An 11,854-nucleotide genomic window follows, 5' to 3' on the forward strand; every position below is an offset into this window, starting at 1 on the left:
TCATCTCACAAAGATCAGAATGTATGAGTTCTAGAGGTGCCAAGTTTCTCTCCTCGGCAGCCTTATGAGGCTTTCGAGGTTGCTTAGATTGCACACAACTATGGCACTTAGAACCTTTGGCAACTGTGAAGTTCGGAATTAAACTCATGCTGGATAGCCGAGACATTAAACCAAAATTAATATGACATAAACGAGAGTGCCAAATACTTGCATCATCATTAACACTAGCACAAATTTGGTTTATTGACTTATTGCAAAAATCTGAAAGAGAAAAGCGGAACAAGCCTCCGCACTCATAGCCTTTTCCTATAAATTGTCCAAATCTTGACACGATTACATTATTGGACTCTAAAACTACCTTAAATCCATCTCGACATAGAAGGGAGCCGCTAACTAGATTCTTGTTCATAGTAGGGACATGCTGCACGTTCCTTAGTTGCACGATCTTTCCCGAAGTAAACTTCAGATCCACCGTGCCAATGCCACGAACAGAAGCATGTGACCCATTCCCCATTAGGACGGAAGAATCCCTTGCGACCTGATAAGAAGTAAACAGGGAGATGTCAGCACACACATGAACGTTAGCACCCGAATCAATCCACCACGAAGATGATTGAAATACTGAAAGCACAATAGGTAAATTACCATACCCATCAGTATTGCTAGCGGTCACCATGTTGACAGTCTTGGAGCTTGTTTTCCCTCTGCGGTCTGCACGTTCAGGGCATTCCTTGGAAAAGTGTCCAGGCTTCCCACAGGCGTAGCACTCTAGCTCAGCCTTGTTGAACTTCTTCTTCTTGAAGGTAGTAGTCTTGGTAGGCTTGTTGAAAACAGGTTTGTTCTTCTCTTTGTTCTTGTTCTGTGGGTACCTCTGCACCATGTTAGCAGTAGGCTGAACCTCACCTCCTTTTTCAGTAGTATCTTTAGCCCGAGCTTTTTCCTCAACATCAAGAGATGCAATCAGATTTTCAACTGATATCTCCTGTCTCTTATGCTTCAGAGTTGTGGCGAAATTCCTCCATGAAGGAGGCAATTTGCAATCATGCACCCAGCCACGAATTTGTCGGGTAGAACACATTTAAGGAGTTCAAGTTCCTTCACAATGCACTGTATCTCATGAGCTTGTTCAACCACAGAACGGTTATTCACCATCTTGTAGTCATGAAAACTCTCCATGATGTACAGTTCACTGCCTGCATCTGTTGCACCGAATTTTGCATTCAGTGCATCCCACAGAATCTTTCCGTCATTTATGTGCATGTACACATCACACAGACGGTCAGCAAGAACACTCAGAATGCATCCCACAAACATAGTATTGGCTTCCTGGAATTTTCTCCGATCTTCGTTGGTCATTCCCTCTGGAGCACCAACACTAGCATGGAAAACTTTCAGAGCAGTAAGCCAGAGCGTGGTCTTCACCTGCCACCTCTTAAAGTGCACACCGGTAAACTTATCCGGCCTCAGTGCATCAGCGAATCCAGCCATAGTTAACTCAGGAAATTGCCTATAATTAGGTTTTTGGATTGTTGGAATATTAGGCAAGTTCATGATTAATTCCAGTAAATAATTCATGACTAGAAGAGATACTAGCATGCAAAAATCTAGCAAACTAGAAGAACAGCAAGACATGCATAACAGCAGCAAACACGTAACAATAGCTGTAGAAACAGACATGAACAGAGGATGTTGGACGTACTGATCGTTAGCTATTATGGGTGCGACAGGGTTGATGACGATGTTGGCAACGATCTGCTGCTGACGGCGATGAATACGACGATGAGTAGCACCGCCCGACTTGGACGGAAGACGACCCGTGATGACGAATTTGAGTACTCGCGCACAGCGCTTCCCAAAAACCTAATTCGTCCTCTCCCGGTGCAGGATCGCAAAGACGAACGGTTCCGGAGACCTGCTCTCCCACGCGCCGATGCACGCCGGCGTTTGGGATGGAGTAGACTACGATGGCGGCGCGAGTTGTGAGATGAGGCAAAACCCTAGGTGTTTTTCGGTGTGTCTCTGGCCGCAGCCGGTAGCTGTATATATATTAGGACCAGAGGCGGTATTGTGTCGCGACCACAATCCCAAACCGACTCGGTTTCTAATTCGTATACTTACCGGACAAGAAATCAAAAACTTGTCTGCCAAGACATAAAAATAAAACGGCAAAAGGAAGCTGCGCTCCTGCAAGGAGACGGACCGGATTTCGGCGGACCATTCACGCGCATGTCGCAAGTACGCCTCGCCTCGCCACGGCACGGCCCGGCCAGGCCAGGCCAGGCGAGGCGAGCGAGCGCGCGCGTGTGGTTTTCCCTTTCTCTTCTCACACACCACTTAGAGTGGTGGAGAGAACCCACTATATAAAGAGGTCCAACTCTTCTTCAACTTCCAAGGTGGGACTAAACTTAGCACCACCACTTGCCATTTTACGCATGGGCTTTGAGATTTCAGAAATTGCTATGGGCCTAGCCCATTAATTCTAACAATCCCCCACCAGATCTCAAATACCCATTTAGAGATTTGCCTTCTCTCACCACTTGTTTAATATATCAGTGTTTCAGCAGAGACTGTTAAGTTGAACTTCTGCCTAGAACTTTAAGCTACATCCATTCACAACTTGACAATGGACTATGCCTTGAATTTGCTAGTTTTGTGTGAACAGGTTTCACTCAAAGTCTTAACCAGTACCTGACCGCCAGTAGGCTACCCCGCGGTTTGGAGATTATACGTCATACTCCCTGGTCTCTTCGTGAGCTTACTAGAGATCACCCAAACCTCATAGACTGCGACGTTTACAGTCAGAACTCATATAGGTGTGTTCTTTCAAGACTGCTCTGTAGGACAGCATCTTTGCTAATTATAGCCAATAGAACCACATTAAGGCATGTTGCCAACCTGCCTTACAGATCTGAGCCTTACAGCTCTGAGAGTTTTGCATCTTCACTTGGAGACGATCATAAGTTATTACTCTCCTCAGTTAACCAATAGCTTGTTCTTCCCAGATCCTAATTCACGGGATCTCCGATCACAAAGGTTGGGTTACTACTATGGTGTAACATCTATGGGTCTCATACCCATCTCCCTCGATGCAATATCTATCACATTTCGTGATAGTCCCTTTGTAAAGGGATCTGCCAGGTTTTTGTCTGTTTGTATATACGTAACAGTTATTACTCCGGAGTTTCTCAACTTCCTGACAGACTTCAAACGTCTTTTCACGTGTCTTGATGACTTTGCATTATCTTTAGAATTGTTCACTTTAGCGATAACCGTTTGGTTATCACAATTCATAAGAATAGCCGGTACAGGTTTTTCAACAACCGGCAAGTCCATCAAGAGCTCACGCAGCCATTCTGCCTCAACAGTAGCTGTGTCCAAAGCAGTTAATTCTGCTTCCATAGTTGACCTCGTCAATATGGTTTGCTTGCAAGACCTCCATGACACTGCGCCACCACCATGAGTAAATACATACCCACTTGTTGCGTAAAGTACATCAACATCGGAGATCCAATTTGAATCACTATATCCTTCTAGCACAGCAGGATGCCCTGAATAAGTAATTCCGTAACTCATAGTACCTCTCAGATAGCGCAAGACCCTTTCTAGTGCATGCCAATGATCATCACCCGGGTTGGACATGAACCTACTCAGTTTGCTCACAGCAAAAGAGATATCTGGTCTTGTAGCGCTAGCTAAGTACATGAGTGAACCGACAATTTGAGAGTATCTTAATTGATCTCTCGTTTCTTTCTTGTTCTTTCTGAGTGTCACGCTGGGATCATAAGGTGTTGGAGAAGGCTTGCTATCCATAAAACCGAATCGGTTCAAGACCTTCTCAACGTAGTGAGATTGCGTTAATGTAATCCCACTCTCATCCTTAATAAGTTTGATGTTTAGAATTACATCGGCTTCTCCCAGATCTTTCATGTCAAAACTTTTTGATAGAAAAGACTTGACCTCATTAATTGCATTAATGTTTGTACCAAAGATCAGTATGTCGTCCACATACAAACATAATATGACACTATTGCCCCCACCATTGCGATAGTAAACACACCTATCAGCCTCGTTAATGACAAATCCTGCAGAAGTCAGAGTTCTTTCAAACTTCTCATGCCATTGCTTAGGTGCCTGTTTCAGACCATACAAAGATTTTAACAACTTGCACACCTTTCTCTCTTCACCCTTTACCACAAACCCGTCAGGCTGATCCATATAGATCTCCTCTTCCAACTCTCCATTGAGAAAAGCTGTCTTTACATCCATTTGATGAATGATAAGACCATAAGAGGCAGCCAAGGAAAGTAACACTCGAATGGTGGTCATTCTAGCAACGGGTGAATAGGTGTCAAAGTAATCTTCGCCTTCTTTCTGAGTGTAGCCCTTGGCCACTAGCCGCGCCTTGTACTTATCAATAGTACCATCAGGCTTTAGCTTCTTTTTGAACACCCACTTACAGCCCACAGGTTTACAACCATATGGTCTATCAGTTAGTTCCCAAGTTCCATTAGAAAGAATTGAGTCCATCTCATTATGAACAGCTTCTTTCCAATCATCTACATCCGGAGATGCATATGCTTCTGCAATCGTCTTGGGTGTGTCGTCCACAAGGTATACAATGAAATCATCACCAAAGGATTTTGCAATCCTTTGTCTCTTGTTCCTTCTAGGAACTTCATTGTTATCCTTCTCAAGGACTTCCTCATGTGATTGTTCGAAATATTCATCAGTTGTACTAGATTCAGGAATTATCTCAGAAGAAAATCTAGCAATGCTATGCATATCTTTCATAGGAAATATGTTCTCAAAAAATGTTGCATCACGAGATTCCATTATAGTATCAACATGCATATCAGGTACTTCAGACTTTACCACTAAAAACCTATAAGCAATGCTCCGTTGAGCATACCCTAGAAAGACACAATCCACTGTCTTTGGTCCAAGTTTGCGTTTCTTAGGAATAGGAATATTGACCTTTGCTAAACATCCCCAAGTGCGCAAATAAGGAAGTGATGGTTTTCTCCCAACCCACTCCTCATAAGGGGTTTTCTCTTTATTATTGTTGGGAACTCTATTCAGGACATGACATGAAGTCAATAGAGCCTCCCCCCACCATGCCTTAGATAAACCAGCAGTGTCTAACATGGCATTCACCAAGTCAGTCAATGTGCGGTTTTTCCTCTCGGCCACTCCATTTGATTGAGGTGAATAGGGAGGCGTCCTCTCATGAATAATACCATGTTCCTCAAAAAATTCATCAAAAACTTTTGGAAAATACTCTCCACCACGATCGGACCTAAGACGCTTGATCTTTCTCTCTAGTTGATTTTCAACTTCAGCTTTATAGATTTTAAAGTAGTCTAACGCTTCATCTTTAGTTTGCAACAAATAAACATAGCAAAATCTAGTCGCATCATCAATCAAAGTCATGAAATATCTCTTTCCACCTTTTGTCAACACACCATTCATCTCACAAAGATCAGAATGTATGAGTTCTAGAGGTGCCAAGTTTCTCTCCTCGGCAGCCTTATGAGGCTTTCGAGGTTGCTTAGATTGCACACAACTATGGCACTTAGAACCTTTGGCAACTGTGAAGTTCGGAATTAAACTCATGCTGGATAGCCGAGACATTAAACCAAAATTAATATGACATAAACGAGAGTGCCAAATACTTGCATCATCATTAACACTAGCACAAATTTGGTTTATTGACTTATTGCAAAAATCTGAAAGAGAAAAGCGGAACAAGCCTCCGCACTCATAGCCTTTTCCTATAAATTGTCCAAATCTTGACACGATTACATTATTGGACTCTAAAACTACCTTAAATCCATCTCGACATAGAAGGGAGCCGCTAACTAGATTCTTGTTCATAGTAGGGACATGCTGCACGTTCCTTAGTTGCACGATCTTTCCCGAAGTAAACTTCAGATCCACCGTGCCAATGCCACGAACAGAAGCATGTGACCCATTCCCCATTAGGACGGAAGAATCCCTTGCGACCTGATAAGAAGTAAACAGGGAGATGTCAGCACACACATGAACGTTAGCACCCGAATCAATCCACCACGAAGATGATTGAAATACTGAAAGCACAATAGGTAAATTACCATACCCATCAGTATTGCTAGCGGTCACCATGTTGACAGTCTTGGAGCTTGTTTTCCCTCTGCGGTCTGCACGTTCAGGGCATTCCTTGGAAAAGTGTCCAGGCTTCCCACAGGCGTAGCACTCTAGCTCAGCCTTGTTGAACTTCTTCTTCTTGAAGGTAGTAGTCTTGGTAGGCTTGTTGAAAACAGGTTTGTTCTTCTCTTTGTTCTTGTTCTGTGGGTACCTCTGCACCATGTTAGCAGTAGGCTGAACCTCACCTCCTTTTTCAGTAGTATCTTTAGCCCGAGCTTTTTCCTCAACATCAAGAGATGCAATCAGATTTTCAACTGATATCTCCTGTCTCTTATGCTTCAGAGTTGTGGCGAAATTCCTCCATGAAGGAGGCAATTTGCAATCATGCACCCAGCCACGAATTTGTCGGGTAGAACACATTTAAGGAGTTCAAGTTCCTTCACAATGCACTGTATCTCATGAGCTTGTTCAACCACAGAACGGTTATTCACCATCTTGTAGTCATGAAAACTCTCCATGATGTACAGTTCACTGCCTGCATCTGTTGCACCGAATTTTGCATTCAGTGCATCCCACAGAATCTTTCCGTCATTTATGTGCATGTACACATCACACAGACGGTCAGCAAGAACACTCAGAATGCATCCCACAAACATAGTATTGGCTTCCTGGAATTTTCTCCGATCTTCGTTGGTCATTCCCTCTGGAGCACCAACACTAGCATGGAAAACTTTCAGAGCAGTAAGCCAGAGCGTGGTCTTCACCTGCCACCTCTTAAAGTGCACACCGGTAAACTTATCCGGCCTCAGTGCATCAGCGAATCCAGCCATAGTTAACTCAGGAAATTGCCTATAATTAGGTTTTTGGATTGTTGGAATATTAGGCAAGTTCATGATTAATTCCAGTAAATAATTCATGACTAGAAGAGATACTAGCATGCAAAAATCTAGCAAACTAGAAGAACAGCAAGACATGCATAACAGCAGCAAACACGTAACAATAGCTGTAGAAACAGACATGAACAGAGGATGTTGGACGTACTGATCGTTAGCTATTATGGGTGCGACAGGGTTGATGACGATGTTGGCAACGATCTGCTGCTGACGGCGATGAATACGACGATGAGTAGCACCGCCCGACTTGGACGGAAGACGACCCGTGATGACGAATTTGAGTACTCGCGCACAGCGCTTCCCAAAAACCTAATTCGTCCTCTCCCGGTGCAGGATCGCAAAGACGAACGGTTCCGGAGACCTGCTCTCCCACGCGCCGATGCACGCCGGCGTTTGGGATGGAGTAGACTACGATGGCGGCGCGAGTTGTGAGATGAGGCAAAACCCTAGGTGTTTTTCGGTGTGTCTCTGGCCGCAGCCGGTAGCTGTATATATATTAGGACCAGAGGCGGTATTGTGTCGCGACCACAATCCCAAACCGACTCGGTTTCTAATTCGTATACTTACCGGACAAGAAATCAAAAACTTGTCTGCCAAGACATAAAAATAAAACGGCAAAAGGAAGCTGCGCTCCTGCAAGGAGACGGACCGGATTTCGGCGGACCATTCACGCGCATGTCGCAAGTACGCCTCGCCTCGCCACGGCACGGCCCGGCCAGGCCAGGCCAGGCGAGGCGAGCGAGCGCGCGCGTGTGGTTTTCCCTTTCTCTTCTCACACACCACTTAGAGTGGTGGAGAGAACCCACTATATAAAGAGGTCCAACTCTTCTTCAACTTCCAAGGTGGGACTAAACTTAGCACCACCACTTGCCATTTTACGCATGGGCTTTGAGATTTCAGAAATTGCTATGGGCCTAGCCCATTAATTCTAACAATCCCCCACCAGATCTCAAATACCCATTTAGAGATTTGCCTTCTCTCACCACTTGTTTAATATATCAGTGTTTCAGCAGAGACTGTTAAGTTGAACTTCTGCCTAGAACTTTAAGCTACATCCATTCACAACTTGACAATGGACTATGCCTTGAATTTGCTAGTTTTGTGTGAACAGGTTTCACTCAAAGTCTTAACCAGTACCTGACCGCCAGTAGGCTACCCCGCGGTTTGGAGATTATACGTCATACTCCCTGGTCTCTTCGTGAGCTTACTAGAGATCACCCAAACCTCATAGACTGCGACGTTTACAGTCAGAACTCATATAGGTGTGTTCTTTCAAGACTGCTCTGTAGGACAGCATCTTTGCTAATTATAGCCAATAGAACCACATTAAGGCATGTTGCCAACCTGCCTTACAGATCTGAGCCTTACAGCTCTGAGAGTTTTGCATCTTCACTTGGAGACGATCATAAGTTATTACTCTCCTCAGTTAACCAATAGCTTGTTCTTCCCAGATCCTAATTCACGGGATCTCCGATCACAAAGGTTGGGTTACTACTATGGTGTAACATCTATGGGTCTCATACCCATCTCCCTCGATGCAATATCTATCACATTTCGTGATAGTCCCTTTGTAAAGGGATCTGCCAGGTTTTTGTCTGTTTGTATATACGTAACAGTTATTACTCCGGAGTTTCTCAACTTCCTGACAGACTTCAAACGTCTTTTCACGTGTCTTGATGACTTTGCATTATCTTTAGAATTGTTCACTTTAGCGATAACCGTTTGGTTATCACAATTCATAAGAATAGCCGGTACAGGTTTTTCAACAACCGGCAAGTCCATCAAGAGCTCACGCAGCCATTCTGCCTCAACAGTAGCTGTGTCCAAAGCAGTTAATTCTGCTTCCATAGTTGACCTCGTCAATATGGTTTGCTTGCAAGACCTCCATGACACTGCGCCACCACCATGAGTAAATACATACCCACTTGTTGCGTAAAGTACATCAACATCGGAGATCCAATTTGAATCACTATATCCTTCTAGCACAGCAGGATGCCCTGAATAAGTAATTCCGTAACTCATAGTACCTCTCAGATAGCGCAAGACCCTTTCTAGTGCATGCCAATGATCATCACCCGGGTTGGACATGAACCTACTCAGTTTGCTCACAGCAAAAGAGATATCTGGTCTTGTAGCGCTAGCTAAGTACATGAGTGAACCGACAATTTGAGAGTATCTTAATTGATCTCTCGTTTCTTTCTTGTTCTTTCTGAGTGTCACGCTGGGATCATAAGGTGTTGGAGAAGGCTTGCTATCCATAAAACCGAATCGGTTCAAGACCTTCTCAACGTAGTGAGATTGCGTTAATGTAATCCCACTCTCATCCTTAATAAGTTTGATGTTTAGAATTACATCGGCTTCTCCCAGATCTTTCATGTCAAAACTTTTTGATAGAAAAGACTTGACCTCATTAATTGCATTAATGTTTGTACCAAAGATCAGTATGTCGTCCACATACAAACATAATATGACACTATTGCCCCCACCATTGCGGTAGTAAACACACCTATCAGCCTCGTTAATGACAAATCCTGCAGAAGTCAGAGTTCTTTCAAACTTCTCATGCCATTGCTTAGGTGCCTGTTTCAGACCATACAAAGATTTTAACAACTTGCACACCTTTCTCTCTTCACCCTTTACCACAAACCCGTCAGGCTGATCCATATAGATCTCCTCTTCCAACTCTCCATTGAGAAAAGCTATCTTTACATCCATTTGATGAATGATAAGACCATAAGAGGCAGCCAAGGAAAGTAACACTCGAATGGTGGTCATTCTAGCAACGGGTGAATAGGTGTCAAAGTAATCTTCGCCTTCTTTCTGAGTGTAGCCCTTGGCCACTAGCCGCGCCTTGTACTTATCAATAGTACCATCAGGCTTTAGCTTCTTTTTGAACACCCACTTACAGCCCACAGGTTTACAACCATATGGTCTATCAGTTAGTTCCCAAGTTCCATTAGAAAGTATTGAGTCCATCTCATTATGAACACCTTCTTTCCAATCATCTACATCCGGAGATGCATATGCTTCTGCAATCGTCTTGGGTGTGTCGTCCACAAGGTATACAATGAAATCATCACCAAAGGATTTTGCAATCCTTTGTCTCTTGTTCCTTCTAGGAACTTCATTGTTATCCTTCTCAAGGACTTCCTCATGTGATTGTTCGAAATATTCATCAGTTGTACTAGATTCAGGAATTATCTCAGAAGAAAATCTAGCAATGCTATGCATATCTTTCATAGGAAATATGTTCTCAAAAAATGTTGCATCACGAGATTCCATTATAGTATCAACATGCATATCAGGTACTTCAGATTTTACCACTAAAAACCTATAACCAATGCTCCGTTGAGCATACCCTAGAAAGACACAATCCACTGTCTTTGGTCCAAGTTTGCGTTTCTCGTGAAAGTTTGCGTTTCTAACTCGCGCCGCCATCCCCTAGGTGTTTTTCGGTGTGTCTCTGGCCGCAGCCGGTAGCTGTATATATATTAGGACCAGAGGCGGTATTGTGTCGCGACCACAATCCCAAACCGACTCGGTTTCTAATTCGTATACTTACCGGACAAGAAATCAAAAACTTGTCTGCCAAGACATAAAAATAAAACGGCAAAAGGAAGCTGCGCTCCTGCAAGGAGACGGACCGGATTTCGGCGGACCATTCACGCGCATGTCGCATATACGCCTCGCCTCGCCTCGCCTCGCCTCGCCTCGCCTCGCCACGGCACGGCCCGGCGAGGCGAGCGAGCGCGCGCGTGTGGTTTTCCCTTTCTCTTCTCACACACCACTTAGAGTGGTGGAGAGAACCCACTATATAAAGAGGTCCAACTCTTCTTCAACTTCCAAGGTGGGACTAAACTTAGCACCACCACTTGCCATTTTACACATGGGCTTTGAGATTTCAGAAATTGCTATGGGCCTAGCCCATTAATTCTAACAACTCTTTCGTGAAGTTACAGATGATGTGGCCTTCCAAGATCTGGGATGGTCCGGCACTGCGTACACTTGGGACAATCGTCAAGTAGGTGTAGCAAATGTAAAAGCAAGGCTTGATAGAGCTTTTGCTAATGAAGAATTCCGGCTACACTTTGGGCATATCAGGATTAGACATCTTCCATCCATAGAGTCAGATCATTGCTTTGTTGTAGCAGAAATAAAAGAGAATTTTCCAAACATGTCAAGAGCTAAGAAACAATTCAGATATGAAAACGTATGGGCTTCGCATGTGGATTATGATCAAATAGTCGCAAGAACTTGTTGTTAAGAAGGACGCTGGAACCATGGGGCGCGCGGGAATTGGCTGCCTCACACGTAAGGTGAGACAGCTCCATAGAAGACTTGAGAAACTACGATGCCGATCAATTGGACGTGGACCGACTGAAGAGGAGCGGGCACTACTAGGAAAAGGGCTATAGATGATATGGCCACTAATGGCGCACCAGACATGTGGTGCGCCATTACTATATACTAATGGCGCACCATGTGTTGGTGCGCCATTAGTGTGAAAATACTAATGGCGCACCACATCCACGGTGCGCCATTAGTAATTTTTTTTTTATTTTTTCAAAACTACTAATGGCGCACCGTGGGATGGTGCGCCATTAGTAGTTCAACTAGTAATGGCGCACCATCCCACGATGCGCCATTAGTAATTATGTTTCAAAAAAAAATTCAAATTTTTTTTATTTTTATTTTTTAAACTACTAATGGCTACTAATGGCGCACCACTCCCACGCTGCGCCATTACTAGTTGAACTACTAATGGCACACCACTCACAGGTGCGCCATTAGTAATTTTGTTACAAATTTTATTTTTTTTAAAGTACTAATGGCGCACG

This window comes from Aegilops tauschii, chromosome 3 (assembly GCF_002575655.3).
Source record: "Aegilops tauschii subsp. strangulata cultivar AL8/78 chromosome 3, Aet v6.0, whole genome shotgun sequence".
In the NCBI taxonomy this organism is placed as follows: Eukaryota; Viridiplantae; Streptophyta; class Magnoliopsida; order Poales; family Poaceae; genus Aegilops; species Aegilops tauschii.